General features: G+C 33.9%; 1 long non-coding RNA gene across 1 annotated transcript; it reads left to right on the forward strand.

Moving 5' to 3' along the window:
- Window positions 1-1,605: 1,605 nt before the first annotated feature.
- On the forward strand, window positions 1,606-7,775 carry LOC149084432 (uncharacterized). Its single transcript, XR_016192976.1, has 3 exons — window positions 1,606-1,867; window positions 3,162-3,434; window positions 7,530-7,775. It is a non-coding gene; the product is annotated as an uncharacterized LOC149084432 (long non-coding RNA).
- The last annotated feature ends 1,533 nt before the right edge of the window (window positions 7,776-9,308 follow it).

Below are 9,308 nucleotides of genomic sequence, written 5' to 3' on the forward strand. Positions count from 1 at the left end.
TCCAAAATTAATGAAAAAGAGATAATTCCAAAATTAATGAAAGACACAATTCCAGAATTAATGAAATACACAATTCCAGAATTAATGAAATACACAATTCCAGAATTAATGAAAGACACAATTCCAGAATTAATGAAAGACACAATTCCAGAATTAATGAGATATAACTTCAGAATCAATGACAGAAATAATTCCAGCATTAATGAAAGAAACAAATCCACAATTGATGAAAGCAATTATTTCAGAAGTAATGAAAGAAATGATAATTAATAAAGGAAATAATTCTAGAATTAATGAAAGAATATTCAAGAAATAATGAAGGAAAATTATAGAATTGATGAAAGAATATTCAAGGAATAATGAAGGAAAATTCTAGAATTGATGAAGGAAAATACAAGAATTAATGGAGGGAAATTGCAGAATTAATGAAGAAAAGTCCAGAATTGATGAAGAAAAATTCAAGAATTAATGGAGGAAAATTGCAGAATTAATGAAGGAAAGTCCAGAATTGATGAAGGAAAGTCCAGAATTGATGAAGAAAAATTCAAGAATTAATGGAGGAAAATTGCAGAATTAATGAAGGAAAGTCCAGAATTGATGAAGAAAAATTCAAGAATTAATGGAGGAAAATTTCAGAATTAATGAAGAAAAGTCCAGAATTGATGAAGGAAAATTCAAGAATTAATGGAGGAAAATTTCAGAATTAATGAAGGAAAATTTCAGAATTGGTGAAGAAATATTCAGGAAATGGTGAAGAAATATTCAAGAAATGGTGAAGAAATATTCAGGAAATGGTGAAGAAATATTCAAGAAATGGTGAAGAAATATTCAAGAAATAGTGAAGAAATATTCAAGAAATGATGAAAGAAATTATTCCACATTAATGATAGAAATTATTCCACATTAATGATAGAAATTATTCCACATTAATGAAAGAAAGGATTCCGGTATATTAATGAAATTAAATAATTTAACCTTTTTTCATCCTTACATGAGTTCTTCTCTCTCTCTATCCGTTTTTTAAATCTTTAAAACCCAATATTTAGAGACCGAACTGTACATTTCTATGGAAAAATTGCCAGGCGGGAAGTTTGTTTTGACCGAGTCACGTTATTTCCTTGCATTTGATGTCGCTGCAGTCGCGGTGGCTGGATGCTCCCTCCAGTAATATGATCTCTGTCGTCTGCTTCTCTCGAGGTTACTTGTTTTAGATCTCTCCTTTTGTCCTGAAAAAATTACTGAACTGGCAGTTCGAACTTCCAGTTCTGTTTGTGAGCTTAGCTTGTAGGGAACCAACTTCTTGTCTGTCGTCTGCTCATTAAGAGGTTCTTTGTTTCGGACGCCTCCTTATGCTCAAATAAAATAACCGACCTTACAGTTTGAATTTTCAGTTCAGTTCACGAGCTTTGTTTATGAGGAACTAAGCGGAATAAAGAATATAGTTCTTTACTTTTAACTTCACCATCACCACATGAGTCGCTTTTAAATTTAAGGTTAGATGGCAGCACATTACTATAAAGTATATTGTGGAAAAATTCACTTTTTACGGGCTCCGTGATATGATTGGCTGCCGATGATGTAACAAAAATGAATGGGTTACCGGCTGCTGGGGATTTGGTGATCCTGATCTTACCGCCATTTTTCCCTCACGTTTTGCGCTTGTTTTTTCTCGGGTTTTTATTTTGTAATTATGTCATTCCATGACGAAAATAAACGGCCAACAAACAATACATTCCGCTTCGACTACTGTTAATACGTTCAGAATGTGAAAGCACTCAGCTTCAATATTCTTCGCAATCATCTGATTGAAAGCTATTGACATGAAATTGAAAGCGAGGAGCACGTATTTTCCTTTCATCGATCCTGAGTGAGTTGATTCGTTTGTTAAAATTATTAGTAATAAAGTGTCGAACCTCGATTTAACGAATTGTGTAAAACCGGCATTTCCATTCTTTAAATCGAGAAAATTGTTTTATCGGGGGGGGGGGGGTAACATTAATTCAGATATATGCACAGAAACTTCCTAAAATTCCTTAAATCAAGGAAATCGTTATACGACCATCATTAAAATTGCTGGGCAGGGGCGTTCTAAGAGCATCACAGGCCCCAGAGGCGTACACAGTGCCAGGGTTCCTTCCCAAGCAGACCAAAAATTAAGAAAAAAATTAATGTATCAAACGTCCCTAATGGGGACCCCCCCACCTGGACAGAAATTGTTGCCCACCAATTGCCATGCTTAGTCTAATTTAAACTGGATCTCAGTCATGCTGCTCTCGAGGCCCTCAGGCTGTGGGGGAACGACCCCACATGCTGGGGTGATCCCATGCATTAAGATGACACTTACTGGCATCAAAATTACAGTAGCCTATTTCCTGTATTAGCTGGTATGCCATAAAAATTGGGAGAGACTCCAGCTTATTGAAATTTGTAGTCTGGTCCTTTCCAGCATGCAGGAAAACCAAGGTTCAATGAAGATACCATGGCACATTTAAAAGATTTATTTCAATTTATATTGAACAAATAAATAAGCTAATCAGAATAAAGAAATGGTTTTTCCACTATAGGAAACGTTGAAGGATTGGATAGTGATAATAACGTGGGTGTTATAACGTTTTTTGATTGTATTTCCATTAATTCATTTAATCTACGTAAACAAATATCTTTAGTATCTGACATATTTCTTAAATATACGTTTGTTGCGTGGAAAGCAAACACAAAGCTAAAACATTTTTTTTTTTTGTTCACCCCACCATGAAATCGCCGGTGGCAACAACTTTAAAATTAACAACAACTGAAAAGGGAAATTATGCCAGAACCTGAACCCTTTAAGCAGTTTTTAAAATTTTCTTGATGTGCATCATAATTGCCACTTATGTTTATAAAAGCGTGCTAAAAGAACCCGAGATATTTCAGGATGACCAAAATAAGTAGATCAAGTTTAACAAGATATCTCAGGATTGCAGCTGTAAGGGTTTACTGCGATTTTTGTGGGGCCAAGTGTGATTTTACTGCTCCCACCACTAGAATTTAATTAATGATTTTATAACTGTTTTTTTTCCACATAAAATTAGCAGCCCTTCTGAATTTTGTTGCCTCCCCTCCTTCAGTTCTGGCCCTGAGTTGTGTTTTTGAAATACATGATTTTCTTCTTTTTTTTGTAGATTTTGATCTTTGGAATGGCAGTCAAAATATTTCTATTAAAAGCAGAATCAGAAGGATACAAAAGAATGAATGTGGAAGACCTTTGTCTGTCATAGGTCAGGAAATTTCACCAGCAGATGCACTGGCCATAGAAGTTGCAAAAGTCACGGTAGCAGAAAGATGAATGTCTAGTGTCCTGCTGAAATAATATATTATTTGAAAGTTCAGGAATCAAAGTACAGCACTGGCAAAGTCACTTTAGGCAAACCTTTGGCTCTTACTAAAGCAGAGAGGTAAGAAATTGTGAGTGATTCCCAATCTTAATGCATCTTTTCTAGTTATTGAGCTTATACCTCTATTTAATGACATATTGGTAGCAATGAAGCCATTAATATGCTAACCTAAGTTTTATATTCAATTGTGCCTTCTTTTTTTTTCAAAAATGTTATAGACATGAAAACTACAGAAACAATCTAAAAATCAATGTTATATTAGAGATAGTACCATGGGCCCCCCTCCACAAGAGGCAGCTCGAGCTTAACTGCAACCCGGTTGCAAAGCCTCATGGGCTGCCCCTAAAGGAAACTCTTTCGTGAGAGGCTGATAGTAGGGTTTCTAAATTCCTGACATTTTTGAGCCTCCAGGAACAGGAAATTGTATTTCCAGAGAATTGGGGAAATCACTTATTTACAGTGGAACCCTGTTTATATAACTAATTTATAATACTTTCTCATTTATATTACGTTTAGATTTAGCCTCAATTATTCTCTATACTTTTTTTTAAAAAAATGTTATATTTCATTTATGCATCGCATAACTTCAACTACAAGATTCATTGAAAGACTGGTTCTCATCTTCATCTCCACAAATAACCAGTCTTTCTATGAATCTTGTATTGACAAGTGAAGAGGACATTTCTATATAACTTTAACCACACTAAGTTTTCACTCCGATTCGAATCCCAAATTTTGGCAAAAGTATCATTTCACTCAATTGATGTGCATGGGAATTTTTGAAATCTCACTTAACATATCGTGTATGTAAAACACTGCAATTAGGCAAACACTTAGATTTTTATAGACCTTAGATTTTGGTCTATGACATTTAACAACAAATGGCTAAATATAATAAAATTTTACAATGATAGTCAATAAATTTTTAGAAATTGTGTTTCAAACCCGAGTAAAATGTCAGAAATAACATTCTTGATAAAACACCATTAAAATTTTCATTCACAGATTACTTGATGTAAAAACTGGGGTTAGGTTTTTGACATGATAAGTGTCACAAACTGATTTAAAACCGTCAAAATCTTAAATGAATGCTTTTGGATAATGTTTTGAACACAATAAGTATATAACATGATGAAAAACACTTTCATATGTTTCATTTTATGTACAATACTGATTTCCTGTGTTCAATTTACTTAGCAAAGTGAAGCTGTTTATTCAATATATGTGAGATAGGTTTGTGATCTCAGAAATTAGCTCAGTATTAAAACAGTCAAAAACTTACTGATGTCAAATAGTTTTTGTTAACCTGATAGATATGTTGAATAAAACACTTACTTTTATGTAGATTAACATGTTTTTATATTTTGAATTATAATTACTGAGCACAAAATATCTATTTTGATATTTTAAATTTTCTGATCTACGCACAAAATTTTATTCCATGTAAAAATTCTCATGTAGCATCTGTTAATACACTAATTGTGCTCATTTATTCTCACCTAAAATTAGGTTAGGTCATATAAATCCAGAGTTTTAACAAGTATTTTTAATCAAAGAAGAGCTGGCAGGACATGATACTTATTGCATATTTAGATACAGCTTCAGTCTAAAAACCAATGCATTGTAAATATATATCATATCATATTCAAAAACTTATTCTTACTTATGCACTAAGAATAAGTTACAGGAGTTTCTTAAGCATCGTATACAAGCCAGCAATGCCAAATTAAAGAAAATTTTTGTCCTACAATTTGTTATTGATTGCTAGATATATTCTAATGTTATGCACAATAAGGGTATTGCTTTGAGTATCAGTGATTATTTAGATAATTTAATAATAAAAATCAACATTACATAAATGACGTAAAATAACTTTTTAAATACCTATCTTTTATGAAAAAAGTACAGCAGATGGTTTATATAAATCAATACACATATATAAGCAGTTAAAGAAATGGAGGATTGAAGAATATTAAATCCTTCCATAGTTTTTCGTTCAGCATTTATGCTATGCTTTATTCAAAGTGTATATTTTGTAAGAAAGAAAACATATATTGTCCAAAATAATTCTGTATAGAGTAGAAAATTATTTTATAATCATATTAAGTATTTATTTTTTGTATAAAAGTCACTTTAAACATTACATGCAATTAACATGTGCATTTCCAATGGGAATTTTTATATTGAAAAGCAATATTTGAGGTTTTTGATGTGAAAGTTTAAACCATCAAAAACTTGCCAATCCTGGTAAAAATGCAACTCTAAAGTGGACGTAACTTCAGTTCTAAGCATCGAAGGCCTGGTTTGAAATCACAAAAAAATGGGGCTTTCATAAAAAATGAAGAAAAAAACAAACCAATATTTGCTTCCAAAATGAGGACTCATAGTTTCTTATAACAATGAATGAATGAACGCCAGAACTTTGCCACTGGACTTATCCCGTTGCCGAGATCTCTTCCAGCTCAGCTTTGTGGCAGAGTCTGGAACACTTTATTTTGTGTCCAAAAAAACACACACACACAAAATTTTTGCAACATATTTTCCCTGGACAATTGGGTACTGTCGTGATTAACAAATTTTGTGGTGATTACAGACGAGATGGGATTGGGAGTTGGAGAAAAGTTTCTGGGTTTAGTTAAGACGGATGAATGTATACATATCAGGATGGAAGTATATTTTAAAAGCAATTGGAGAGGAGCCCCATGCCATCTCATCTGCATCTGTTATCTTACACTTGTCATATTATATACACAGGATAGAAAAAGAAATGAGAATCTTAGTTTCTGATAACAATAACCAATTGATAACTATAGCCGAAAGAAACCCAGAAGCCAATATGATGATCTTGAGTCCTGCCTGGTCAAACAGGATACATGAAAACAGGGCAACTTCATTTTGGTTTTCCACAAAGCTCAGGGCTTGACAAATATCAGTTGACGTGGTGATTATAAAATAGATAAATGGTCGCCAGAAATTCATGCGATTGTTAAAATGGAGTCTAAGGGTGGTGCAAAATTTGATTTTATTGCAGTGTGTCTCTGAAAAGTCGAAAAACATTATTTAGGACTGTTTTGAGGAAAAATCATGCTGGGTTTTTTCCCTTGAAGCTAAAATCTTTTTTTTTTTTTTAATTCAGTCGTGTTTAATTCATGTAATGTGTGTGTGTTTCATAGATCCCTCGAGACAGTCTTTCAAGCAAAAACTGAATTTGGTTAATTGACTGAGAACTGAAGTTTCTTTTTTTGATCTTACCTTTTGTGTGCCTGCATTGCTGGAAGTTCATTTTGCAAAAGCAGCTTCACATGTACATGGATTATAGCAGCTAATAATATTCAGATAGCCTATCGATTTCATGTGCAAGCAAAAATCATCATCCAGAATACAGAAATGTTTGTCAATGGGAGTGGTGTTACATTTTTTAACCTCTCACAAAAGTATGGTTAAACCTCGGCTTCTAAGTGCAAAAAAAAAAAATAAATAAATAAAGAAAGCCATAAGTCTTGATAACTATCAATGAACTTTTCTCATGTTACAGTATTGGTCCATTCTATATTTTGCATTAGTGATTGATAGCAATATCCAAATGATAGCATTATGCATGATTTCAATAAACCGCATCTACTGTATTGTGTAAGAAGAATTTTAGCCTTTTCCGATACCCTCCACCTCCCTTGTCAGCAAAATTTCAAATATATTATAATGATTTCAAATATTTTCAGAAAAAAAAAATATTACAAAATAAAAAACACCTTTTACATGCTATTGTAATCAGTTGCAATTAATTTAAATCATTTTTTTAAGGGTTGGTAACTCGTTTTTCTGTAGGAAATTCCTTGTTTTCCCCTCCCCCCCCAGAAGTCAATTCTGCTCTCAAGTGTATTGTAGCACATTTTTTGTTCTATGTATTGCTAAGGTGAAAATGAGATTGTTTCACCTGTTCTGCCATCTTTTTAAAACCATCCCATCTCTTTTGAAACACCGTCCTTGCTTGAGTTAAAAACCTATTCCCAGCATCAGTCCTCACTTGGGCAATTTGGGCAATTTTCCTGTTGTGGCCTTTGAGTTTGTATTTGTATTATTGTATTTGTTAAATGAATGTTTTTTCATCATAACTGCTTGTCTAGTATTTTACAATTGTTTTCATTCTCTTTCCAGATAAAATGAAAGCTGGGGTCTTTCTCCACAAAACACTACATGATATCAGAGGTTCATTAGTTTCAGTTCTGGAAAGGAAACATTTAATCACAAAAAAAGAACATCCAACAGGAGTTTGACACTTTTATGCTAAGAAAGTAGAAATGATCGAAAGTTTAGAAAGTCCTTTGCATGTGCATAGTGGCTGCAATCATACGTATTGTAAATGAACATTAGTTGATATTTTTTCATCAATAAATACTTCAGTTTCAATTTATTTTGTGATTTATTTACAAAAATGTGAAATCTTTATTGAACTCTCAAGACTTGCTAGGATTTGGAGCGGAGGTGCTTTTGAACTTTTTCTAAACAAGTCTGATTCCTATCCTCAGTTACTGTATTAATTTATTTATATTCACTAGATCTTGGCTCATGAATTTTGATATTCAAGAAGTGGAAAGATATTTTGAATAACATTGAATTTTAAATATATAAAGGTATTTGGGTATCGCTTTTTTGACAGAAATGGTAGCCTATACAAAAGAAATGTTATTACCCTTTCAGACCTTGAATTCAAGGATAACGCACCTACAATCCTTGAAGTCAGGGCTGAACTCACTAGGTTTAAAAAAAAAAAATATCTACAGCGAGAAAAAGTTTACCACGTTTGTGCTTTCTGGGTTGGACATCATCTTGGGATACACGGTAATGATAAAAAAAACTTCTAATTAAAAATATGAACATATAATAAAAAATTACAAAAATTTAGAATTTTAAGAGAGACATGATTAAAGTCTAATGAAAATTTAGAATGAATGAAAGAAATACGCAATTGAAAATATGATAAGTAATTATAAAATTGTAGTTATGAAAATTTCAATTTTTCGAAAAAATGTTGAGAATCAATAAAAGCCTTCAAGGTGCTGCTTCAATTGTCCATCAGTGGGGGGGGGGGGGTCCATCCTCTCAAAACCTAAGGAAATGGCAGAGATATATGTTATAACATGGTATATTCGTTTGCTCTCTATTACTGTGTCCCCCTCCCCTCAAAAATAAATTTTTGGACAGGGCCGCAACTAGATGCTTAGTTGGCCGGTGCAAGCACGCATTTTGGTGCCTCGTTCTTCTAATGTTGAAGGTGGGGTTAATAGATCATATTTGCGCCCCCTCTGGTCCGGGGCACCAGATCTGCCTGCTGCCCTGGTCCTGGGGTCCATTTGATTTAGTGGCTCTCTTATTGTTAAAACACTACTGATAAGAAACCCTTCGCTTCAACATTACTTTAATGCAAGGATACTCAATCTTTAGGACAGCGCGGCCCACTTCCTCGTTGATTTGAAAATGTGTCACGGGCCACTTAGTTCATGTGGAGATGTACCGTGGGCCACTTGAGTGATCTAGAGCTGCGCCACGGGTAACTTGAGTGAAGTGGAACTGCACCGGAGGCCGCTTACATGCTCTAGAACTGTACCGCACATCACTTAATTACTCTGGAACTGTGCTGCACGTCACTTAAGTGATCTGTAAATACGTCGTGGGTCACTTGACTGATTTGTAAATGTGTCGCGGGCCACTTGAGCGATGTGAACTGTTCCAAAGGCCACGTAAGTGATCTAAAATGTGCCGCGGATCACTTAAATGATCTGGACATGTGTCAGGTCCGTCGAAGTGTTGTAGAACCATGCCGGAGGTCACTAAAAGTTATCTGTGTATATGTTGCGGGTCACTTGAGTGATGTTAAACTGTGCCAAGAGCCATTCAAGTTCTCTGTAAATGTGCCACGGACCGTTTAAGTGTGCT

This window comes from Pholcus phalangioides, unplaced genomic scaffold, assembly GCF_987345545.1.
Source record: "Pholcus phalangioides strain wild (caught in Gottingen) unplaced genomic scaffold, Ppha-v1.0 ptg000008l_1, whole genome shotgun sequence".
NCBI lineage: Eukaryota > Metazoa > Arthropoda > Arachnida > Araneae > Pholcidae > Pholcus > Pholcus phalangioides.